The sequence below is a fragment of the Mustela lutreola genome, chromosome 18, assembly GCF_030435805.1.
Source record: "Mustela lutreola isolate mMusLut2 chromosome 18, mMusLut2.pri, whole genome shotgun sequence".
Taxonomy (NCBI): Eukaryota; Metazoa; Chordata; class Mammalia; order Carnivora; family Mustelidae; genus Mustela; species Mustela lutreola.
The window spans coordinates 24469309-24496169 of NC_081307.1; the positions used below are offsets into that span (position 1 = coordinate 24469309).

Here is a 26861-nt window from a genome sequence, read left to right on the forward strand (position 1 = left end):
CATTGTCTTTCTGATATTTCCTACTTCCTGTGAAGTCCTGAAATTTCAGGAAAGTGGACCTGACTCACAGCTCAAGAGGTGGGCTCAGGTGGGCTGAAGGCCACCAGCCCGTGGCAATCCTTAGGTCAGTTCATCTGCTCAGGGATGTGCCTGTGACTCAGCAAGCCAAGCAAGGTGAATCTCAGTCTTCTGCTTGTAAGACAGGGGCTGAGCTGCTCTGTTTCTCATTGGATACGAACTACAGAACATTTAGCTCCCACTGCAGCCGGCAAGAACTAGTTAAACATTCACCATTTTTTCTGGCCATACAGCGCAATAACATTTCCTAGCTCCCTTCCAGTCATGTGTGGCCACATGACGGAGTTCTAGCCAATGGAATGTGGCCAAGTTGACATCTCATTTTTCAAGCCTGATCTTCCATTTTCTTTTCCAAAGTTCTCACTGAGTGGAGAACCATAAGGGAAGGCGCCTGCGTAAGCGCTTGGAGGACAGCTTCTCAGGACGATTGCTTGCTGAGGAACCCTGGACTGAACACTTGCACGGAGAAATGAATTTATACTGAGTTAAGTCACCAGAATTCTGAAGTTATAAAAGACAGTGTTGACCTTCCTTGATTGGTTCACCTCCTTACTTCTATTCTAATTCTTCTGTTTTATTATCCCATAAATCCTTCTTGTTGAGTAAACATGTTTAGGTTGGGTTTTTTTGTTACTACTTAGAACATGGGAGCTGACACAGATCCTGATTTGCACCCCATCTTATGATGGCCCTGTGGCTTTTTGGTTGTGCTGTTGTTTATTTTATTCAGTTTATCTCTGGCATTCAATGTTACCCAGCGTAAGGACAGTGGATCCTGTTTGGTTAATAGCTTAGCTAGCAATCATGGTTAGATGCTCTGCCTATTTTCTTCATTCATTCGTGACTAAAATAAGTCTTTTTATTTATTTATTTTTTTGCTGCAATTTTCTCTCTACTTAGAGATTGGAGATCATCACTACTGGTTCTCTGCTGCTCCTGGTTAATTACTTAATGCTTCCTAATCACTTGCTAAAGAACCTAGCAGCCGGATAGTTTAAAGAATAGCAGAAGGTAAGACAAAAATGTAAATTTGGACAGGAGCATCTCATCCTTACTTGCACAGGGCTTATATTTCCTTATGACCAGATCAAAGTATCCACATTCCCTGGTTCCCACAAATTTTCACAAGGACCTAGAATGTGTGACGTATGATATGCTGTATTCTAACAATGAAGTGAGCTACAGAAAAGGAAATGTTAGTAAGAAAATCATAAGAAAGAGAAAATACATCTACAGTATATACTGTATTTATCGAAAATGAATCTGTATGTCAGTGGACACGCACAGTTCAGACCTTTGTGTTTAAGGGTCAGCTACACACAGGATGGTGAAAGCTATAGGCTCAGGGTTTAGAAGGGGCAACAAAGCATGTCTTTGAATTGCTTATTTGTATTAGGATATAAGTTCCTTGAGTGTAGGAACCTAATCTGTCTTGTTCACTGATGTATCTTCAGTGCCTAATACAGTGTTTGGTACCTAAGCAGTACTAAATAAATGTGTGTAGAATAGAATGAACACCTGGCAATAATGCCATTAGATACAGATGTGATATAAATCACTTTGGTGGTGGGGCACCTGGGTGGCTCAGTGGGTTAAAGCCTCTGCCTTCCACTCAGGTCATAATCCCAGGGTCCTGGGATTGAGCCCCGCGTCGGGCTCTCTGCTTCGCAGGGAGCCTGCTTCCTCCTCTCTCTCTGCCTGCCTCTCTGCCTACTTGTGATCTCTGTCTGTCCAATAAATAAATAAATCTTAAAAAAAAAAAATCACTTTGGTGGCTGTGTGGGAGCTGTGAGGAAAACCAGTCATGAGGCTCATGTGATATTCCAGGTAGGGAATGAGACCTCAGTATGGCAAATGAGAGCAGGATAGGGCAGAGGGAACATATTCAAGAAATGTTTATAAGGTAAAATCAGCAAGACTTGGTAGTTGTATGGAGGAGATGAAAGATGGACTAGGGTTACTCTTAGTGATAAAGAATACAGAGCAGAAGCGGGCTGGGTGGAGAGGATAAAACAGAAGACACCCACGTGGCTAGGAATCGGCTTTTAATAAGATCTTTTTCCCACGGCCATTTCGTTAATCACCCTTGACCCTCTCTGGGGACCACCTAGTCAGGAAAAGTTCAAGTCATATCCATACTGTCATATTAATTTGAGCCACATTTGTATGATTTTGAAATTACATAAGTTAGAATGAAATTCTAAGTTAGAATACATATGTGTATACCTATGCGTACAATACATATGTATACATTTTAAATAATACATGTTATTTCAAAATGTATATTAGACCTTCTCACTGTATCTTCCAGGTCTTTTCTCTCTGCTTTATATTTTTCATTTTTTTGGCTCCCTGAAATTCTTGTTAAGTACATGTATATGTACATGTGTGTTTGTGTGTGTGTATATAATTGCAATAATATTGAAATTATAATCTAGGAAAGTGGTTTTATTTCAGAGAAGATAATATTTCCTTCACCACTAAAGGAGATAAACTTTTTCTTTTATTAAATCTATTGCTTGTCATTAAACTATAACATGAGATTATTTTTATTTAAATACATAATTTGGATGTATTCTTAATCTGGCACATAAATGAGTTCTTATTTATTAAATCAATTTATTTTAGTTATTAAATTAGTTTATTTTATTGAATTAATTTATTAATTTAATTTATTAAATTAAATTATTTATTAAATTGATAATTTGATTTACAAATGATACATTTCTCTTTATTCCATTTTAGTTTTTAGTAGTCGTGAGTTATAGTCTCTGTGAATGATCAAAATAAGGGATGCGGCATCTTTTAATTTTTTTTAAAGATTTATTTATTTGAGAGAGAGGGAGAGCAAGCAAGAGAATGTGAGAGCATGAGGGGCAAGAGGGGGAGAGGGAGAAGTAGACTCCTTGCTGAGCAGGGAGCCCAACACGGGGCTCCATCCCAGGACCCCCAGGATCATGACCTGAGCTGAAGGCAGCCGTTTAACCTCCTGAACCATCCAGGCACCTCGTATCTTTTGATTCTTGACTTCTAAGTAATATTATATGTGGTTAAAACTTAACTTTGCCAGTCATCTGTTCATATTGTTGTTAATTTTTATATCACATAAATATGATAGACAAATGTAGGAATAAAAGTAAATGACAAAATGACGATCTGAGTCTCCCCATCCTACTTAAGAAATACCAACTAGATTCCAAAGTAATTTTTGAATGTAAAATAATACATATTTGTTGCAGATATTTCAGAACAGATAGGAAAGGATTAGGAAGAAGAAAATTCATCTATGATATTATTACCCAACAGCAACCAACATACTACTTTTATATGCTTCCATCAAATATTTTTCTGCAGAAAATCATATTATAGAAACAACTTTGTATCTTGCCTTTTATTCTTAATATTGGATCATAGGTATTTTCTTCTATTACTACTGTTGTAGACATCTATTTTAATAGATGCAAAATATCCCGTTGTATGACTGAGTCTAAACTTCCTATTTTTTCATGAATTTTCTAGTTTTTTTTTTCCTTTTTAAGATTTTATTTATTTGTTTGAGAGAGCAGGAGAGAGAGAGAGAGAGAGAGAGAGAGAGAGCACAAGCAGGGGGAAGGGCAGACAGAGGGAGAAGCAGGCTTCTCACTAAGCAGGGAGTCCAGTGGGCTGGATCTCAGGACCCTGGGATCATGACCTGAGCTGAAGGCAGACGTTGAAGGGACTGAGCCACCCAAGTGCCTCTAACTCATAACTTTTAAACTGTCTCCTAAACTGTTCCCTAAACTGTTGGACTTATAAATTACTTTCAATTTTTCATTATTATAAACATATTCTGACGCATATCTTTTGCATAAAGACTCATATTGTGTTGCTGTGTATTTTATGTATACTGTGCATTTTACCTTCTCTTAAATTCATGTCCCGGAAGTGAAATCACCAGACCAAAGGAAAATGAGAACTTTGAAATTCTCAGTACATGCTACCAAACTGCTTTCTCAAAAGGCCCTAGCAAGTAGTAATTTTGAGAGCACACCTTCACAACATGCTTGTAAACACAGAACTCATTTTTTTTCTATTTCAAAGCACATAGATGAGAAAGTTTCAATGGGACCATTTTAGCCACATGATTCTTTCAACTTGATTCTTAGTACTACTGATGGTAATATAAACCAAACTGATTCAAGTCACATGCATCTGTGCATAATTTTGTAGGTGATTTTATAAAATACAAAACTTCAGAATCGCAAAATGCAATTGTGTGTTAGATCTTCCCTCTGTCTCTTGGGCAGATTGCATCTCAGAGGTACGGGTGTAAGACTTGACGGGCAGCCGTTTCCTGTTAGCGTCTTGAAAATATCACACTGCTGCTCTCTGGCTACTGCTCTGGCTGCTCAGAAATCAAGTCAAGGTCCAAGCTACACTTGCTACAAAGGTAATCTGACGTTTCCTCTGGCCATTCTCCTTCTCCCTAATCACCACTCTGTCTTTAGTTTTCTTCAGTTTCACTCTGCCCTATCTAGGCATGGATTTTTAAATTATCCTTCTTGGTATTAACAGGATTAGTGAGTCTGGAAACAGTGTCTTTCACTAGCTGTGGAAAAATCCAAATCATTATTTCTTCAAATATTGCATCTCTCTTCTTCTCTCTTTCCTCTCCTTTTAGGATTTTGATCCAACATATGGTCGCTAGATGCTTGATAATATTAAGGGATTATTATACATTTTTAGGTGTAATAATGATGTTGTGGTTATTTTGTTTCAAGAGTCCTTATGGTTAAAAGACATAATTATTTTTTTGATGAAAAATTTTATATTGAGGTATAGCCAGCTGAATTCAGTTTTGATGACCCCAATTTTGTTGGCAACATCTGAAGCATCATAGTCAGGAGCCAGTCCAGCATACATGACTTCTCTCCATGGAGTTTGATGAGAGTGTTGACCTTGGCCTTGTCAATGTCATCTAGCTTCTTCAAAGCCTTTGATCCCGTGCTTGTTAGCTTTGAGGTCCACAATGAACACAAATGTGCTGTCTTCTAGTTTCGTCATGGCTGACTCAGTAGTGAGTTGGGGGGAACTTAATGATGGCATGGAAGTCAAGCTTGTTTCTTCTGGGGGTGCTTTTTCAAGGATATTTGGGCTGCCTTTGGAGACACAGTGTCTTGGGATTTTGGAAGGTAGGTGATGTGTTGATCTTTTTCTTTTTCTTTCTTTCTTTTTTTTTAATTTTTGTGACTGTGGACACCGTTCAGCACCCTGCCTTGTCTTCAAGGCTTTGGCTTTTGCTTCGGCTTTGGAGGGGCAGGGGCTTTCTTTGCTTTCGGCGCCATCTTCAGGAAAGGGAAGGCGTACAATTTTTTTTTTCCAACACTTTTTTTTTGTTTAAGTAGGCTTTGCACCTGGCATGGAGTTCAGTGGGGGGGGGGGGGGGGTGCGACTTGAACTCAAAACCCTGAGATTGAGATCTGAGCTGAGCTCAAGAGCCAGAGGCTTAATCAATTGAGTCACCCAGGCGCCCAAAGATATACGATTTTCAAATGTGTGTTGGATCTTCTGTCTCTTCCAGGTCTCTTTCTTCTGCTTTGTGTTGTCCGTACTTTTGACTTTCTGTTCTAAATTATTATTTTTTTAATTTATTTTTATTTGACAGATAGAGATCACAAGTAGGCAGAGAGGCAGGCAGAGAGAGAGGGAGGAGGAAGCAGGCTCCCCGCTGAGCAGAGAGCCCGATGCGGGACTCGATCCCAGGACTCTGGGACCATGACCTGAGATGAAAGCAGAGGCTTAACCCACTGAGTCACCCAGGCGCCCCTGTTCTAAATTCTTGATAATATATCCTGAGCTACTTTTAGTTCACTAATCTTCTGTTGTATCCAACCTACTGTCAAAGATGCTCACCTAGACATTTATGAATATGATTTATAATAAATACATAGATTTTATAATACATATAATATATACATACACATTCTGTTTGTTCCCTTAACCAATCCATGTTATTTTTACAGTCTCCTGCAAGTATTTTCAATTTTGCCATTTATTTATTTAAACTGAAGTGAAGTAGTTTTATAATGAGTTTTATAATAGCTTTAAAGTGATGCCTGAAGTCTGGGCAGCCCTTTCCCAATGTTATTTCTGCTGGTTCTCCCTTGCATAGTCTTGCTCTCTTGTGCACCTGGTTACCTGTAACTGCATGTTGGACCTTGATAACTGCGTGTGAGGTTTTCCTAACGTCTAGGCTGAGTATGTCTTCTCCTGTGAGTCTTTGAATTTGCTGTCATCAGATGTCATCAGCAGGACCACTGATGTGATGCTGGGGGTGACATGAGGTCCAGGTGCGGATGGCTGGAAAGAATTCTTGAGAGAGATGTCTTTGGTTCTAAAAGGGTAGTTTTATTAAAGCACAGGGCAGGACCCCTGGCCACAAAGAGCAGCGCTAGGATTATGAGGAGTGGCTGATTATATACTTTTTAGCTAGTGGGGGTTAGTGACAGCATAAATTTTTAAGGAATTTGGAAGCAAGCCTTCCAGAACCTTGAGGGGCTAGCTGCTGTTAAGGTAAGGGTATTCACTACTGTCTAGTATAACCTTAGTCATGAGACCCTTCAGATGTGTATCCATGGGCCATATGTTTGAAGGATGATTGCTAACATACATCTTGGCAGGGGTGGGGTGGGGTTTGAGATAAAGTAAGTTTTCAAAGTGATTTTCTTATATTAAAGAAGATTTACAAATCTGGATTGTCAGGCTAATGTTAAGCTAAGGTTGCTTTTTGCCTCCAGCAAAGCATTAACATTAAGGCCGTTGAGTTCCTTGAGGAAGGTCACTCTGCCTGTTTCAAGTACTTGTCATTGGGCTGCAAGTTGTAAGGAAATTTAATTTTATCTACGCTCCTTTTGCCTTTGTTCTCTTCACCATCTACTATTTGGGAACAACCTCAAATCACATTTAAGGTGTGCGGCTCCTTCAGACTATAGGTACCCAGAATGAAAATGCCTGTGAGGACGGATCTGCGGCCAATTTTCCATAAGACCTCTTTTTTCTTTCTCTTGTTTTCCCCTATTCTATTCAGCTCCAAGGTAACATTTTTAGGTGGAAGAGCATGTTTAATTCTGTTTAACTGTCTGGTGTTTTGGTGGGGTTTTTTTGTTTTTGTTTTTGTTTTTTAAGATTTTTAAAAAGTGATCTCTGCACCCAATGTGGGGCTTGAACTCACAACCCTGAGATCAATAGTCACATGCTCTACTGACTGAGCCTGCCAGGCACCTCTAACTCTGTTTAACTCTTACACTGAAGATGTTCGACTTTGCTATAGGGACAGTCTTCTAGAACTACACTGGACTTAGACTTCTGTCCCCCTTACTCACTGGGCAAATCAATTTAGCCAACTGGGTGTTGCCTTCAGTTCCCTCAGGGCATCTGAGCTTTGATGGCCCCTCCTTTCCCTTCCCCTTCCCACATTTTATATATTATCCTGAAAACAGCCTTTTAAAAATCTAGTCAGTCACCACTTGCCAATGCTTTTCAACTTCTCATTTTTAAAAAGGTGATCCAAATAATCCAGCCCTCCATTTCTAGAAACATATCTTCTGCTAGAAGTTTTTAATTTTGTAATTAACAAAAAGTTGAATAACTCAGTTTCTTGTTTGTTTGTTTTGCTTTGAGAATCTGACAGTAAAAATGTAGGTGAGTAGCCACCTGACTTTGCTAAGGGATAAAATATTTACTATTAATATTCAACAACATAAATAATTTCAATTGGCATCATTAGTCTATACACTATGTACAGGTCCAGTTACTGCTGTCTCCCTATCAGACACCTGATACCCAACTGACAAAGTGTTTTGACTAATCAAAGACACAGATGGTGACATCTACTAAGTACTCATATAACCTTAGGCTTCCATTTTCTCAGGTCTGAAATGAGAAGGTTGAACTCTGAACTCTGAAATGAGAAGGTCATTAGTCTAGCTTCTTTCAGAGCTAATAATCTGGGCTAATAATAGCTCTTTTCCCTGGGGAAGGAGGAGAAAGACAGGTTTATCCAGTTACTACTTTTTTCTCCCCTTTGTCCAAAAAAATAAAAAAGAGCTTGTACCAAATAAATAAAAAACATAACAGAGAAATACACTAACATTTCAGAATCAGAGCAAGGGAAAAGAGATGAACACACGAATTTATTCCTTAACGTCCTATAGTTGGGTCATGAAGTCTATGCAGAACTTTCTGGGGACCCAAGCAGAAAAAAAATCTTCAATGGTCACTAAACTCACATCTTTCCTAAGACAATAGCAAACCAAAGTAAAGCCTTCTCTACAAACTTGCTCTGAGAAAACCTTCTCCCGTGGGTCTTATATTAGTTTCCTCAGGCTTCCATAACAAGATTACTACAAACGGATTGGGGGGCAGGGAGCTTAGAACAATAAAAATGTGTTCCTCTTCAATTCAGGAGGACTGAGGTATGAAATCAAGGGCTTGGCAGAGATGGTTCTTTCTGGGGACTCTGAGGAGAATCAGTTGCATGACTCTCTTATAGCCTCTGGGAGCTGCCAGCAACCCTTGATCTTCCTTGCCTTGTAGCTGTATCACTCCAAATTCTGCCTTTCATCACATGGGCTTCTATTCCGTGTGTCTGTATTCCTGTATCCAAATTTCCTTCTCCTCTCTCGCTCTCTCTTTTTAAAAAAGATTTATTTATTTATTTATTTATTTGACAGGGAGAGAGAGAGAAGAGATCACAAGTAGGCAGAGAGGCAGGCAGAGAGAGAGAGGGGGAAGCAGGCTCCCCGCTGAGGGGAGAGCCCAATGTGGGGCTCTATCTCAGGACCCTGGGATCATGACCCGAGCCGAAGTCAGAGCTTTAACCCACTGAGCCACCCAGGCACCCCATCTTTCTCCTCTCTTTTATAAAGATACTAGTTATTGGACTGAGGGCCCACCCTGATCCAGCATGACCTCGTCTTAACTTGACTCTATCTGCAAAGACCCTATTTTTAAGGAAGGTCGCAGTTGCATGTAGCAGGGAGTAGATCTTTAGCACATTCTTTTGGAGGACACAATTCAGCTCTATAGGTCTCTCACACCATCTGTCTGTCTTTCTGTCTCTCTCTCTCATACCCTGAGGGCTGTAGAGGAAGTATTTCCACCCCCCACCCCACCCCCCTGCGGCTGCTCCGCTCCAAGCACCCAGTCCCTCCCTCATCTCACTCCCCTGCAGCCCAGCAGCCCACGCTGACTTCCTGACTGCTGGGATGTCTGTCACATTCTGACAGATTGTTCTGGACTACATCGAGGAATATTAATCAATAACAGTCATTGGGTCAGTTCTCTGTACAAGAGAAAAAATACTGTGAATGCTAATGGACAGCCGGAGCTCCCTGGAACCAGATCATTCTGGCCGAGTCTAAGCAGGACTCTGGGGAAGGACCTAGCCATCTCCTTCCTCACTTTGGATTACTATTCAAGTAAATGGCCATGTTTGCTTCTCAGGTTTAGCTGAAGTAAGCAGTTAGGCAGTCTTTTGGTACAGAATCCAGGGGAACAAGTTATGACGATCGAGGGGGCTGGCCTGGTTTGGTTCTCTTCACAGTTCCCAGGCCAGTTTTGAGACCCCGTGGTTAAATGGGTTAGAGATAGAAGCTGTTCTAGAATGAACTGGGGAGCCTCCAAGGCACAGGCATTCTGCTTTGGAGCCCAGGATGTGGCTCAGAGCACCAGGGAGAGGGGTGCTTTCCCCATTTCTCTGTGGAACACAGCTCAGCTGTAGAACAGGGAGGACTGAAAGGGGAACGTGTGCCACTCAGGGTGTGAGGATGTGTAGCGTAGGCAATTAAGCAAGAAGGGAAGTAGCCTTTTTTTTTTCTTTTGTGGGAGACACTGGTAGCGGTGGCAGTGAAGATGGGATCCCTTCCTCAAAAACATCTGAGCAGGGTGCCTGGGTGGCTCAGTGGTTAAGCCACTGCCTTCGGCTCAGGTCATGATCTCAGGGTCCTGGGATCGAGTCCCGCATCGGGCTCTCTGCTCGGCAGGGAGCCTGCTTCCCTCTCTCTCTCTCTCTGTCTGCCTCTCCGTCTACTTGTGATTTGATTTCTCTCTGTCAAATAAATAAAATAAAATCTTTAAAAAAAAAAAAAAAAAAAAAAAACATCTGAGCAGAGGACTTATACAAGAAAACCAAAATGATGAGCGAGACTCAATTTGCTTCTGACTAAATGTGAGACAATGCTGGGGTGTCTCAGTAACAAATTTTTTTTTTTAAGATTTTGTTTATCTATTAGAGAGAGAGAGAGCACATGCACGCACAAGCAGGGGGAGCAGCAGCAGGAGAGGGAGAAGCAGACCCCTCTAACTGGGGCGCCTGATACGGGACTCGATCGCAGGACCCTAAGATCATGACCTGAGCCAAAGGCAGACACTTAACTGACTGAGCCACCCAGGGGCCCCAGAACTATCTATTTTTAAATTTTTTCAGTGTCATCTGTTTGTTACTATGTAAACCATACACAATATACAATTTAACATTTTTATCATTTTTAAGTATACGGTTCAGTGACGCTAAGTATGTTTATACTTTGGAACAGCCATCACCACCATTTATCTCCAGAACTTTTTCATCATCCTAAATTGAAACTCTGCACCCATTCGAACCATTAAACACTATCTCCCCATTCCTCTCTTTCCGCCAGCCCCTGCTAACCTCAACCCTACTTTCTGTCTCTACGGATCTGACTAGGTTAGGTACCTCATATAAGTGGAATTACACAGTATTTGTCCTTCTATGTTTGGCTTATCTCACCTAGCGTGATATCTTGAGGGTTCATCCATGTCATAACACATATCAGAATTTGCTTCCGTTTTAAAGCTGAATAATATTCCACCTGTAGGTACACACCACATTTTGTTTATCCAACCATCTGTCGACAACTAGGAGAATTTCAATAGTGGAGACTGAGGTTCACAGCCATGTAGGTTGGAACTAATAAGTTAACAGAGTTCAAACACCAATTCCAACAGGAACTTGCTTGCACCCATAGACCTTATCCTACCTGTGGACGTTCAGATTCCTGAAATGTATAATTTTTTTCTTCTGGCATATATTTTAATTTACAGCTGAGGAAATGAAAGCCAGCCTGCCTAGAGCCCCCTGGACTGTTCTCTTGCTTTGCCTGTGCCCTGATGACTGGACACAGGCTTGGATTCTGCCAAGAATGAACCATAAACCCTCTTCCTTAAGCCACAGAAGGAAATATGGGACCAGCAGCATGGGGGTGGGGGCTGTCTTCCCACCCAGACAGAAGGAAACAGAAATGAATCTCTCCTTTCTACTATCTACAGGGTGGATGTCAAGAAATTCATTTTATCTCAAATAGGAAGTCTCCCTTCCTTTTTTGAAAATAGGTCCTATTCTAGATAGAAACCTCTCAGATTTGCTTGTTCATATTCTATTAATAGTTATACAGAATTCATAAATATATTACTGCTATTTTGCCCATCTGACGGATGGAATATTGACAGGATGTGATTTATGTGCTCGGAATGGCACAGCTGGAGGATTCTTTGGCTGTAATTACTTAGGGTTTTATTGCTCTCTGTGCAAATGGAAAGTGTGCAAATGTTAAAGCGCCAATTGTTCCCAATTACTTGAAATATTGTCTGTAAATATCTAACCCCTTTCTGCATTATTAGCCAAATTGAATGGAAAATTATCAGGTTAGTGTACAGTATCTTAAAGTGAACAACTGGGTCTTTAAAATTGCTCAGTAATTAAGTGGTTGAAACAGGATCATCAGAAATGATATCTGAATTCAGTTAGGATGGTATGTGCCACATCTCTGATGCCCAGCAGAATGTTAAATACCAAAATAAATAGATGAGGAGCCACATAGGAAATACAAATGACTTTTTATGAATAACAGCTTATTGTCATAACAAGGTATGCAAAGTGTACTTGACAGATACAAATAGCAAAAGAAAAAGCTCAAAGCAAAACTCTTTTTTACCAACTTTCTCTCTTGACCAAACCAAACAAAACAAAACAAAAAAACCTAGGAAAAAGAAAATTTACAAATAAAACAAAATTAGAAGTTTTCTCTACCTACTAGTCTGTGCCCTTCCAATGGACCTCCCCCACCAAAAAAAATTAATGTGCATTTGTTTGTAGGAGCCCATTGGCCTGTTTAACTACGGGGAACAGTTTGATTTTGTTTCTACGACCTTGTGTGAATGCAGGAGTGCTAGAGTTCTTGAACCTGAAGATACTTCAAAGTAAGAAGTAGCAGCAAATCTTCAGGTCACTCATGCTTGTTAGACTGAATTGCTGGGATACTCTGAGCTCACTGCTAGACCAGTTGACTAGTTGTTCTCTTCAGATAGCCTGTACCAAGTAGGGGAAATCGTGATCGAGAGTCTCATCAATTCTCATGGCTGGAGAATGTCTTCTATAACAATGAACAGCCTGCATGTACTTATAAATAAGCTGTTCAGTGGCCAAGTTGTTTAATTATTATTCCAAAGCATACTCTAAATAGTGAAAACAACATTCAGCTAAGTGATTCATGGTGTTCAGCAACTTCTCGAAGAAAGAGCTCTCCCCAGGAAATGGTACCCTCTAACCTACCTGATTTTAGGAGTTTAGGACCCTAAGAAGACAATGTGATTATGTACTGAGTTGGCTTTACTCCTCTGTCACGCCACCACTTCCATACACTCTAATCTTTGTGGCACATGTAGGTTTAGGGATTTTACAGATAGAGGATGAGCCATCTCAGTATTTTCTCCCATTCTAGTTTCACATCTACTGGTCAGAAAATAGAACAAATGTGACCCTTTGCTAGTAACAGTGCCACATAACAGCAAAAAACAGATTATCCCTTATTTCTCCTATCTACACACATTTATCTGTACAATTTAGATAAATGAAATATTAACATTCCAGATGCATCAGGTGAAACCCATTATTTGTCTCTTACTATTAAATCCTTGGAAAGCTTGTATTTCTATTTTTTTTTTTAAGATTTTTTGTTTATTTATTTGACAGACAGAGATCACAAGTAGCCAGAGAGACCAGGCAGGGAGAGAGGAGGAAGCAGGCTCCCTGCTGAGCCGAGAGCCCGAAGCAGGGCTCGATCCCAGGACCCTGAGATCATGACCTGAGCTGAAGGTAGAGGCTTAACCCACTCAGCGACCAGGCGCCCCAGTTTGTATTTCTTGATGCCCATTGTTTGGCTTCTTTCCACTCATTTCTACTTTTCTATTTGGCTGATACTGAAGAGCCTACTGAAATAGACTTAAAAGAACCAAGTGAAATTTCAGTTATAGCACTCTCTCCTGACCTATGGTTTTGCTCATATACCAAGCTTCAAAAGAGCAAAGCCCTCTCTGTTAAGGGGTCTGTCAATGGAACCAATCAAAGTGCCAGTGAGTGTCCTCATTCATTCACTTAACAGCACACACTGAGACGAGGTTCCTTTCCCAACATAGTCTAATAATACAGTGATATTCAAACCTGAGTAATTGAGACACTTCTTCTTCTTCTTCTTTTTTTTTTTTTTTTTAAATTTTTTTAGATTTTTAGAGCATGCCTGTGGGGCAGGGAGCAGGACATGGAACATCAGACTCAATGTTGAGCAGGGAGCCCAATATGTGGCTCCATCCCAGGATCCTGGGATCATGACCTGAGCTGAAGCAGAAGCTTAACTAACTGAACAAGCCAGGCGCCCCTCAAGACATTTTGAAAAGAAAAGAAAAAAATCCTCCCAGAAGTTCAAAGATCCATTGTAAAATCACTAGTATTTTATTCTATTAAAAGATTTTCCAATTGTAAATGATCACAGCAAAGGCAAGGGCAAGAGGGAGTGCTTTTTGTGACCGGAACTTTTATAAGGAAATGATGAATATTTGGTTAACTTTTGAACCTCTATTATGGTTATTATTTCCCCAAACAGAATTTTAGGAACTTGTATTACTTCCTATTCTGATTTTCTAAAGAAGTTCAGATGTGCTTGGCAGAACACTGAGGGAAGAGCTTGGCAGATGTCTGAGGGAAGACCTATGCTTTTTTAAAAAAACACCTTTATGAATGAATATTTGGGATAATTAAAGGGGAACCCTCCCCCACCTCAGGAGTTTATTCTGCTAGAACTATATGAGAAATGCTGAGTGGGACTTTGGTTACCATGGAAGAGATCAGTCATTTCCTGGGGTAGCAGTGTTGTTACCAAGAATCTAGTGAGAATAAGAGAATACAAATATTGGCTGATCTAAGAATTTTCAGTTGCAAGTTAGACAGATGACATCACCTTCCAAACTCTTGTGCTGCTCAGGAACCATACAATTTCTTGCACATTTGGTGTAGCTCTAGGGACCAGGGAACTGGGTAACGTTTTGGAGAAAAGGAACCGAAAGTCTCTCTTCTGTTGAAGATTCCAGAAAGTAGATTTAAAGTAAGTGTTCCATTTGATTTCATTTTCAAATGCACTTTGTTAAAACAAAAACAGAACACCTTCTCTAGAAATTATTTTCACACATATATTCCAAAAGACTTATTTTGTTACCCGCACCTCCCAAAATAATACACACACATGCATGTATATGAAGAGTAAATGCTAGTAGGATACATATAAAAAGGTTAAGAGTGGTTGCCTCTGAGGGGCACCTGGGTGGCTCAGTGGGTTAAAGCCTCTGCCTTCGGCTCGGGTCATGATCCCACATCGGGCTCTCTGCTCAGCGGGGACCTGCTTCTCCCTCTCCCTCTGTCTGCCTCTCTGCCTACTTGTGATCTGTCAGATAAATAAATAAAATCTTTAAAAAAGGAAAAAAGAGTGGTTGCCTCTGAGCAGTGGGAATGGGACCAGGGACTGGTGTGAAAGTGGGGTTTTATTTCTCACTTTCTATATTTCATATTTGGAAAATGTTCATCTGAAGTAGGTATCATTTTTATAATGATTAAACTTAAAACACATCACTGTGTACCTGATCTGCTCAAGGAGAGTGTGCCGAAGCATTAGACCAATGTGTGAGCAACATTAGAGTGCCCAAGTGTGTTTGGACACCGAGTCATTAATAATCATGTTCAAGGGCGCCTGGGTGGCTCAGTTGTTGAGTGTCTGCCTTCGGCTCGGATCATGGTCCCAGGGTCCTGGGATCGAGCCCCGCATAGGGCTCCTTGCCAGGCGGGAAGCCTGCTTCTCCCTTTCCTTCTGCTTGTGTTCCCTCTCTCACTGTGTCTTTCTCTGTTAGGTGAATAAGTAAAATCTTAAAAAAAAAAAATCATGTTCAGTTAATAAATACTGGTATCAAGATGACTTTTGATTTGTAATCTCTTAATTACAGTTCCATTAAAAAAGCCAGCAATTGTCAAAAATTGGAAGCAACTAAGATGTCCTTCAATAGATCAATGGATAAACAAACTGCAGAACATCCATTAAATAGAATATTATTCAGTGATAAATCTATTTATTTATTTATTTGGGGGAGATATATATACATATATATATATGTATATATATCATGAGCGCAGAGGGAGAGGGAGAAACAGATTCCCAGCTGAACAGGGAGCCTGACTCGGGGCTCAATCTGATCCCAGAACCCTGGGATCATGATCTGAGTCAAAAGCAGTTGCTTGACCAACTGAGCCACCCAGGTGCCCCCAATATTATTCAGTGATTTAAAAAAAAATCTATCAAGCCATGAAAAGGCATGGAGGAGATTTTGTATATTGCTAAATGAAAGAAACTGATCTGAAAAGACTATGTACTATGTAGTTCCAATTATATGACATTGCAGAAAAGGCAAAACTAGGGCCACAGTAAAAAGATCAATAATAGTTGCCAGGGGTTGGGGAAGAAGAGAAAGAGGTAGGGATGAACAGGGGGAGCACAGGGGATGTTTAGGGCTGTGCAATTATTCTATGTGATACTATAATGATTGTTACTTGATATGCAGTTGTCAAAACCCATAGAACAGTATAATACAAAGAGTGAACCCTAATGTAAACTCAGAGCTCCAGTTAATAATAATGTATCTATATTGATTGGTCAAGTGTAACAAATGTACTACCCTAATGCAAGATGTTAATAATCTGGAAACTGTTGGGAGGGAAGAGGGAGCACATGGGAATTCTTTGTACTTTCTGCTCATTTTTTTTCTGCAAAACCATAGCTACAACTTTTAAGAACTTAATTTTAATAACTTAATTCTGTCTTCCAATATGTAATAATAAAAGCCCAGTAATAACATGATTAAAAAGTAGCGTTTCAAAACCAAGTCAGGGCTCTGATGCTCTGAGCCACGTTTTACAAGGGAAGACACAGGTATGCTTTTCTTTCCGATCTACTTCGCACAGCCAGTCTTGGGAGGCGTGCTCCCCCATGCTGTCCTGGCATGGGCATAGTTCGTTCTCCTCTGCCTGCATGGCCTAGGCAATTGCTCGCTTTGTGCTCCCTAGCCAGAGGGGTCTCACCAGGGTTCATGCAACACGGGTAGCTTCTACCCAGTTGGTGACCTCTGTGGCCACGCAATGGCACCCCACAGCGCCGGGTGCACCTGCCGCCCAGCCCTGCTCATCATCTATGAGCCAGGAGATGGCCAAGATGCTGAGTTAGCCACTGGGCAATCAGTGCCTCTCTACGAAGGGCGGTCTTGACTAACGAGATTTGAGAGCAGGGGGCACGAATGCTCCCAGAGCATGGTGGGCTGGACCGCTGGGAAGGAAGCCCTGCGCGGTGCTGGTTTGTTCTCCCCCACCTCTGGTCCAGCTCACAGTACAACAGACACACTTCCACACCACTCCGGACTTTCGGTCTGTCATCAGTAAAGCCTGGCTGGTGGTGCTTACAGCCTAAAAATAAACACCCACTTCCCTTGGGGGCATTGGGATTTATTCTATTTAAATTGCACAGATTGTTTTCATTCCTCCGTGTTTGAAGTCTTGAAGGCTGAAATCTGCTTCTCAGCGTTTTGCGTGTATTTGTTTTAGTGATGGAGTCACCCCTGCAACACGGGCTGCTCCTATAGCAACGACAGCAAAACAAGATCAGGCTTCCACCAGTCAGGAAAGGAAACCTCCCAAGAAAGCCAGGCGCTGCAGTCAGGCATGGGTGGATCACTCTTCCAGGGCCTCCTCGGGAAGGGAGGGCCTGGTTAGCCGGCATTGAAGAAAAGGCAGTACGACAAAGATGTTTGCATGATGAAGTCCTGCACTACAAATTTAAAAGTATGTCCTTCTTTGGAGTTAGAACTGTTACAGAGTTAACGGCTTTTTCAAACAGTTACATAAAGGGAAAGTATCATACCTTAGCTCACATTCATACAATTGTATGCATCATTCTTGATATTTTATATATAAAGAGACAGACACATTATGCATGTCCAATACATACTATATATTGCATTTATGGTTATATTTAATACGGAGCATATGATTTAATTATATTTATTTTGAAACTTGGTACTTCCCAGTATATATTGTTTGGAAAACAAATTGCACATTTTATACCTTGAAGTTTATCTTAAGGTCTTATATTAAATACAGAGTTGAGGTTCAAGATTCCTCTAGATCCAGCCCCTAAAAAACAAGTCTTCATTGCTTTCGAAAGGAAGAGTTCTCAACCCTCTTAGACTCCATACTCATTTTTTATAACAAACATTTTGTAACACCTCCTTAAGTACTTTAAATTGCATTCATAGTTAATATCATTTACCTATCACATAATTTTTTAAAAATGAAGACAATACTCTAAAATATAAAGGAGAGGGCACCATGACTCCCTTCGGCTCAGGTCATGATCCTGGAGTCCCAGAATCAAGTCCTGCATTGGGCTCCCTGCTCAGCGGGGAGTCTGCTTCTCCCTCTGGCCTTCTCCCCTCTCATGCTCTCTCTCTCTCAAGTAAATAAATAAAATTCTTTAAAAAAAAATATGTATATATATGGGAGAAATAAAAGGAAAGTAATAATAATATAATACAAAGGAACAAAAGGAGAAGACAATGAAGGAGACATAAAGTCCCACATGAAGGTCACACCTACAAAGGAAGGCTAATGCAGATGTTTTCTATTGTCAAGGAAAAGATCCCAAATCTGTGACAGGATTTTCTGAAACGGCAAGTAACTCTTAGTAAAGTAAACCAAGTGAAATGATCTTCTCTCTTTTACATGGTAGTTGCATTCATGGAATTCAGTGTGTATTAAAACCACACAAAAGATATGGAGTGTGTCTGTGTAAAATGGAGTTGGGTTCTGGGCTCAGATAGTCAAAATACAGGGTGTTGGGTTGTTGGCTTTTCTTACACAAATATCTGATGGGATATTCAAAAGTTGACAGAATTGTCCCATGCCAGCAATGCTACCCAAATATTGTGGTAAGTAATCCTCCCTCCCACGTGGATTTCCAAAGCACCCCCTGGGATAACTTCAAAACATTCTACCTTTTAAGCCACTGTTCTGAAAGGCAGACCTCTGACTCCAACAGGAACACAATGTGACTCCAACAGAACATAATGTATTTTATTCATGGACTTGAGATGGGAGTCAAAGAATAGAAGGCAAAGTTGCTGAAAATCAGACGGCCTTCAAATCACATGTAGTAACTTAATCACACTTCTGGTGGAGATTGAAATGACTAGTTTATTCATTTAAAAAAAAAAAAAAAAAAAAAAAAAAAAAAAAAAAGTTAGGTCTCTCCAAAAGCTTTTCTAAGCATTTTATAAATGCAGCTGGCCCCAAGGTCAGGTGATGCCTTTGAAGCTCAACCATGGGGAATAAAGCTGTAGTAAATATGGGACCAGAGATGAGCTGAATGAAACGGGGGGAAGGAGATGCACTATTCTCAGCTTCTCCATCTTCAAACAGCTGCCTTCTGCAGAAACCATGTCAGGATGCCTTGAGCACAGCATTCCTTCTGCAGGGCTAAGGGCCTTTTGCTTATCTGGAAATAACATAAATCACAGGCAGGTCCTATACGTCATATATCAAATAGCGAGTGGAGATGTGCAGAATAGGAAGACTGGATGGAGAGGAAGGAGGGAAGCCAAACTTTCTCAATTCTGGCTGCACACTGGGATCCCCTGGGAAGAGATTTGGGTGTTCATCATTGTGGACCTCTTTTTCAGTAAGCGCTAGCAACAAATGTTATTGGTTTTATATCCTCATTTTGCACACTTATCCCCAATGAGATTATTTCTGAGAATTAACTACCATTTCAACAGCTTTCTCTTTCTGAATTCATGGCTTAAGATACTTGTAACCCATTTTGTTATAAAATCAAGAACCAGGGCGCCTGGCTGGCTCGGGGGGTGGAGCATGTGACTCTTGATCTTGAGGTTGTAAGTTTCAGCTCCATGTTGGGTGTAGAGATTACTTATTAAAATCTAAATTTTAAAAAAATTTTAAAAACCTGAAAACCAGTGACTCTACATTTGTTTCATTATCTGCTACTCCATCCACTTAACCTCCCTCTCATTGAAGCTAAAAGCTGTCCATGTAGTCCCATCCTCTTCTCTGTCTAGTTCACCTTTTTTTTTTTTTTTTAAGATTTTATTTATTTGGGAGAGAGAGAGAAAGAGAGAGCATGCACAGAGAGGGAGTGAGAGAAACCGATTCCTTGCTGAGCAGGGAGCCTGATGAGGGGCTCAATCCCACGCCCCCTAGATCATTACCCGAGTGGAAGGCAGATGCTCAGCCAACTAACTGAGCCATCCATACACCCCCTCTCTAGTTCACATTCTTTTAACCATGAGTTCAAATTTACCATCACATTTTCAATGCAATGGTGGTCTCCTTTCCTTTTTCCATCTGAATCCATGCGGTTAGCTTAACTTGTTCTACAGTGAATATCTACCCACAGCATTCTGACTTCAGTGGCTGGAAGTAGGACTACAGCATCAATTCTGCAAAATCATGAGGTAATTCTAATGTGCAGTCAGAGTGGAGAATATAAACCTGGCAAAGGGAAAGAAAAGAGTGAACATTGTCCCTCTTGCCAGTGTGGAGTTTTTACCAAGTAATTTAATATATATGGATGCTTTTACAAAGGAGGTTTGGGCCATGTAGTATGCTTCCTGAAATATTATCTAATGGTAGGACCTTGGGTTGGTTAATTTCTCTAAGACTCAAGGTCTTAAAAAGAAGGTTACAGCACTGCCTGATGCAGGTGTGATGGTTAAATGAGAGATGTGTAAATAATACAGCACCATGTGGATAGAGAGTGCTCAATACATATTTCCTCATCATCCTAATATCTAATGGAATAAAATTTATTAGATTGAAGATTCATATACAACAGATTTACCTCCCTGGAGAAGTGGACATTTCAAGATGTAAGCAAAAACAAAAACAAAAAATCTTTAAATCATTTCCTTTGCACATAGATGGAGGGAGATTTAATAGATTTTCAGCGTCCATAAATGAATCTGTTCCCAGTCTTCTTTGGCATTCTCAGCCTTGAACCTCTCATTTCTGTCCATTTATGCTCTGTAAATGCCAATCTCAGATGTGCATAGCCAGCGCTTTTTTCGCCCTAAGGGCTCCACAAAGTAGACTAGGACCTTCATGTATAATGCATAGCTTACTGGGTTGGTGTAGGAGATAAGATGATCTGTGGTATTGAGATCCAAAGAACTGGGTGGGAGAGCCAGGCTCCTAATCACTTCTGTCCTTTCTTAGACCAGGAAAAGAGAGAGAGAGAGAGAACTAGATGGATGACAGACAAACAGGTAGAGGGATTGGTGGGTCCGTAGAGAGGCAAAGGAGAAGGAGGGAGGGACAGGGAAAGTGTCGGGGAGAGGATTTTACTCGAAGCCTCTCAAGTGAGAGCTGGGCTAAATGATGTGAAGGATTCATTCGGTCTGGACCAGAGACAAGTTCCAGCGGCTGCCTCTGACTGTGGGATGAGCAGCCTCTTGGACCTCCTTTCCTCTAAGCCCAGTCCAAGTTGCAGTCTCCGGAGCAACCTGATATACCGAGGCAAATCTAAGGGGTAAAAAAGAGGAACGTCTTCCCTCCTGAGAGCTACATCAGAGTGCCTCTAATCCCCCCTCACTTGCATCAGCAAGCAGCTTATTTGCAAGCAACAGAATGGCACCTGGCTCATTTAGGAAGGAAGCCCATTACTGGAAGGCTATTTCGGAAAGCCAGTACAATGATGAAACCACCGCTACTGTCGCCCATTGCGCAGTACTGAGGCAGGCGCGAGACTGTGCACCACCACAGGCATTACTGCCACCGCTTTTGGGGACTTGATGCTGCTCCCTCAGCTGCCACTAACCACTGATAGTTGGTTTCACCACCACCCTGCTTCTTGAAGTGCCCCAGATGGAAAGCTGGGTGGTGCAGTCAGTTAGGTGTCTGACTCCTGGTTTCAGCTTAGATCATGATCTCACGGTCATGATTTTGGGGTGGTGAGACTAAGCCCCATGTCAGGCTCTGTGCTTAGCTCAGAGTCTGCTTGAGATTCTCTCTCCATCTCCATTTGCCCTTCTGGCTCCTGCTCTCTATCTCTCTCAAATAAATAAATCAATCTTTAAAAAAAAAAAAAAAAAAAGGAGGTTACGCTTTAGTTAAATCCCAGCTCTACCCTTTATTGCTGTATGGCCTTAGGCAAGTCACTTAACTTCTCTGTGTCTTATTTCCACATCTGTAAAATGAGAACAACATATTTACCTCACTGGGTTGCTGGGAGAACTCAATGTATTAATTCATGGGTGACCAAGATGTTGGATAATTAAGATTCAGGTGATGTAATCAGAAAGAACCTTTATTTAGTTTCTCATTGTCTACTTAAAATTTAGTCAGTGGGAGGTCTCTCCCCAATGAAAAATCCAACAGTTCCCTAATGTTTCTGACTACCCTTGGATAATAAAAAGTTATACAACCCCATTAAGTTGCAAAACCCAATCTTGTTTTGATGCTTAGGAAGTCATGTTCTATATAATATGAAACATGCTATGTTCTGGTTTCCTCCAAGTTCCCCCTAGCTGGGGTCCTCTACCAAGAAGCCAGATACTGGGCACAAGTCTCCTCTACTTTTTTTACCTTACCCCTCCAATCCTGCTCTCCTAATTTGATAACTAGGGTTTCTTATCAGCTGAAGTGGGAGGAAAGCTGAGGGGGTGGGCAGAAAAGTTCTTACTTAACTGATGTTTTTGGAAGATGATTTTCTGCTTTCTGGGCTTGGAAGATGTCAAAGGTGACTCCCCCGACCCCACCACCACCGGTGTTTCAGAGTGCCCCACCATGAAAATTCAACTGCACTTCCCATGTTGAGGGAAATGTATTTTCTCCTTGTTGTTCCCTATCTTGGCTGGCGCGCGCATGCGTGTGTGCGTGCGTGCGTGCGTGCGTGTCTGTGTGTGTTTTCAGTTGTTCACTCCACACAGAAGCTCTGCTGGAGACCAATTATTCCTCCAGGCACTCCCTTAGCCAGAATTCCAGAAGGCTCTAAGCCAGCCTTCCCTCCCTTCTGGTCTACACGTGGACTCTTTGTCCTGACATTCTGGGGGTGCAAGCTGATTTTAATACAGCAGCAACTCTATTCTGTTAATCGTGCTCGAATCCACCCTCTCTCTTACCCTCTAGATGCTCCAGATACCAGTCAGACAACCATCCACTCTGCTTCCTCCTTGCATGGAACACGTAGGGAGCTCTGGATGTTCCCAGGGGAAAGAAACCCTTCCTGACTTGAGATGAGGAAGGCAGCATCCCCACCATACTCCTTTGGTGCATATGGGAAAGGATCCAGAAAGTACCTCCCTCCAAATATGTTTTATTCAAAATTTGTTCTCTCAATTTCAACTCTTTTATATATTTGACTTGGGTGAAGTAGTCAAGAGTTGTATAACTAATTTTCAACTGAATCCTGGTTTGTTTGTTTTTTTTTAAAGATTTTATTCATTTATTTGACAGAGAGAGACATCACAAGTAGGCAGAGAGAAGGGAGAAGCAGGCTCCCTGCTGAGCAGAGCAGGGGGGGTGGGGGTGGGCTGGGCTCGATATCAAGTCTCTGAGATCATGACCTTAGCTGAAGGCAGAGGCTTAACCCACTGAGCCCCAGGTGCCCTTGAATCCTGTTTTGAAAGCCCTTTAGGGTGGTCTGCCTTACAACTCACTTTGATATTTAATATCTATGGTCTTCATGCTTTAGTCAAAACTGGGAAATGTAAAAAACCCATTTTTATATCCTTTATGTGTTCATAATGAGCATTTGTAACCATGCTTAGTAAATATTAGCTATTACTACTATCCTGGATGGAACACAAGAGATGTGGGTAGTTTCAAATAAATAAGTAGAACCAGAACAAAAGAATTAATCATATCGTCTTTTTCTAACAAATAGCCTTGGATAATCAATTTGATATTGTGGAGTATCTTTTCCAGTTTATTTTCAGAGCAGAAGAAATTTTCTTCTATCTGGAATGAATTAACTACAGTTTAACTTAAGCAGAACAATGGATTCGTGACCTCTTAATTCTAGTCAGTGATGCTATGAAATTGAACCACACTAAGCAAAGGTGTGTGTGGTGGAAACTGTGGCCAGTATGGGATAAGCAAGTGTATAGGGCTATGGTATATCATGCAATGAAGATGATGGAAAGATTGGGATCCAGCTCCTTTGGCAATACAGTGATTATCACGTTGGCAAATGTAAGAAGGAAATTGGATGGTGCTGACCATACTCTTGGAATCATTCCCTCATGGTTAACTTTTCTAGAGAAAAGGCTTACTGCTTTTTTAAATGGAAATATTTTCGTAGATTGGGAAAGACATGATTTTTTTTTTTTTGGTTATGTAACTACAGTTTCTTTTTTTTTTTTTTTTTTTATTTTTTTTTTTTATTTTTTTTTTTTAAGATTTTATTTATTTATTTGACAGGCAGAAATCACAAGTAGACGGAGAGGCAGGCAGAGAGAGAGGAGGAAGCAGGCTCCCTGCTAAGCAGAGAGCCCGATGCGGGACTCGATCCCAGGACCCTGGGATCGTGACCTGAGCCGAAGGCAGCGGCTTAACCCACTGAGCCACCCAGGCGCCCCTACAGTTTCTTTTTTTTATATTTTCTTTCCCAAGGAATAATAAAAAGCTTACTGGATTTGGAATAGGGGATATAGTTCTAATTGGACCAGTCAGCTGCCAGCTATGAGAACCGGAGATAAATGTTCTCCAAATCTCTTGGCACTTATTTTCCTCCTCCATCAAGTGGGACCACAGACCTGCCCTAACTCACAGAGCTGGGATTTTTTGTGTTTTTTTTTTTTTTTTAAGATTTTATTTATTTATTTGACAGACAGAGATCACAAATAGGCGGCAGGGGAGGGGGGAGCAGGCTCCCAGCCGAGCAGAGAGCCTGATGCATGCGGGGCTCAGGGTTCGATCCCAGAACCGTGGGATCATGACCTGAGCCAAAGGCAGAGGCTTTAACCCACTGAACCACCCAGGTGCCCCTCTCCCAGAGCTGTTTTGAAGGATCTGATTGGCAATATGTATAAAAATACGAACAGTACTATTTCATCGTTACTGAAAGTATTTGCTAAGTACATCAAAGGAACAAGTTTTCCTGTTGTGTTTGGATTGAGATCTGCTAAATATAAATTTTATACTGAATAGGGTGAAATAGAAAGCAAGGCCTCAGAGAGCCTGGAGTTTTCGAACTAACAGAAGCACCTACATAAGAATATAATCAGTCAGTTGACATGTGCCTGGTGAGTTCATTTACCGTAGTAGGCAAATTCCAATCAATATAATCTACAGAACAAAAAATTAATTCAATATTTTTTATAATAATGTGGTCATCGCTTATTTTATGACTGAAAATCACATTTCTAGGAGATTGAAAGAGAGCTAAGTTTTTAAAAGTTAAGTATCCATGGATTATCTTGAGAAAGTTTGTTTCTTTTCAATAAATACAAGTGATAGATCCTGCGTTAAGATATAAACTTAAATAGGACAGCTGAGTGAGGAGACAGTAGGGTTCATGGAAATTGAGAGAGCATGGTGGGGATACAGGAATAAGCACACAACTACATAGAGAATAATGGGAACTGGGTTTTTACTGTGGGAGTAAGAGATAACATATATGAGAGGAAGAGATGAACTCTGAGGTGCTGGGTTAAAACTGGTGGTGTTGGGTGCCTGGGTGGCTCAGTGGGTTAAGCTGCTGCCTTCAGCTCAGGTCGTGATCTCAGGGTCCTGGGATCGAGTCCTGCGTCGGGCTCTCTGCTCAGCGGGGAGCCTGCTTCCCTCTCTCTCTGCCTGCCTCTCTGACTATTTGTGATCTCTCTCTGTCAAATAAATAAATAAATAAAATCTTAAAAAAAAAAACAAAACCTGGTAGTGTTGATGTGAACTCATAGTTTATATAGATAAAGATAGATAAACACAGAAATAGTTATATAGATTATGTGTATATCGTCTAGCTCTGTTCATGACGGGGCTCATACAGTGGAATCCCAGTAGAAATGAGTACATGGTTTCCAAATATTATTCTTCATTGAAATGAACCAGGACTCTAATTTAGAGAAATGGCTGATTCCAGGACCAGGGCAAGTAAATACACAGAGTACTTGAAACATTTTGTTGCACAGGAAGTTGGGAACAACAATGGAAACATGCCAAAAAGGACATAGAACTGGCTTAAAGGGAATCCTTTGGGCAAATGTGGGTCAATTTTGGCATTAAAAAGTTGCTAGGATAAATTACAACCCCTTGAATAAAATAGGAAGCCACGAGTTCCCACTGACGTCAATAAACAAATACATCGGTTTGGTACAGTCATGGAAAATAGTAACACAGTATGGGTGTTCCTCAAGAAATTAAAAATAGGATTACCAAATAACTAAGCAATCCCACTCCTGGTTATATATCCAAAAGAAAAGAAACCACTATTTTAAGACAAGATCTGAGTGTGTTCTAGTTGGGGTACGCATTTATGCATGTAGAAGTGCTGGAGCAGCTCATCTGAAGCTTGCACTCACTGGCTCAAACATTGACTGAAGATTAAAGAGGGGGGGAGGGTCCCAGGTGGCTCAGTTGGTTAAATATCTACTTTCATCTCAGGTCATGATCTGGGAGTCCCGAATTGAGCCACAAGTTGGACTCCCTACTCAGCAAGGACTCTGCTTCTCCTTCTGCCCCTCTCCCTGCTTGTGCACTCATGTGCTGGTGCTCTCATAAGAAAATCTTTTAAAAGGGGGGGGGGCATGAAGAAAGTGAGAGAAAAGGAGAGAAACTGGGGAATCTAGGTGAAGTGGAAGATGCTTCTTTTGCTTGAGCTTATTTGTTTTGATCTCTATCTTTTATGTAACAGACTCTCATCAGATGTCTGGTAATTCTTTGTGGTCTAGTCAAAAGTAAGAGTGAGTATGTGAGTTTCACTAGAAGGAGATGTTGGTGGGGAGGCCACTGGGGAAACCCTGATGTCAGTATCTTTAAATATTGTCTTTTTCAAGGGCCAGATTCCTCCAGGAAAGAGTCAACTAATCTCCCAACTACAGGGTAAAGGTCTAACTGCTGCCTTCTGGGGACCAAGTTGGGGGAAAGCTCTCTTAATCCCCATCAATGAAAATAAGCATTCAGACTTCTGCCACCATGAAGGAGGGTCTAGGGCTCTAATTTCTTCTCAAACAACTCTGACCTTGGTCTTCCTGATATTAGGTCTTCTCTCCTTTTACCTGCAGTCCTAGACTTGTTGCCATAAATTAAAGGGCCTAGGAATTGTGCCCTTCGCGGATTTTGCTGTGTAAATATAGTTGGTTTCTCAGCTTTCTCATTGATAGCTTGGGATTTTGTTCAGTCACTTACCAGT

The 26861-nt window shown here is 41.0% G+C and overlaps 1 long non-coding RNA gene across 3 annotated transcripts; it reads left to right on the plus strand.

Annotated features, from left to right (window-relative positions):
- The first annotated feature begins 453 nt into the window (after positions 1-453).
- LOC131820476 (uncharacterized) lies at positions 454-22752 on the plus strand. Of its 3 annotated transcripts, none has more exons than XR_009349656.1 (4): positions 454-562; positions 979-1089; positions 4365-4507; positions 22643-22752. It is a non-coding gene; the product is annotated as an uncharacterized LOC131820476 (long non-coding RNA). The 3 variants fall into 3 exon arrangements; XR_009349655.1 differs by lacking the exon at positions 22643-22752 and adding an exon at positions 13638-14439; XR_009349657.1 differs by lacking the exon at positions 22643-22752 and adding an exon at positions 11182-12221.
- The last annotated feature ends 4109 nt before the right edge of the window (positions 22753-26861 follow it).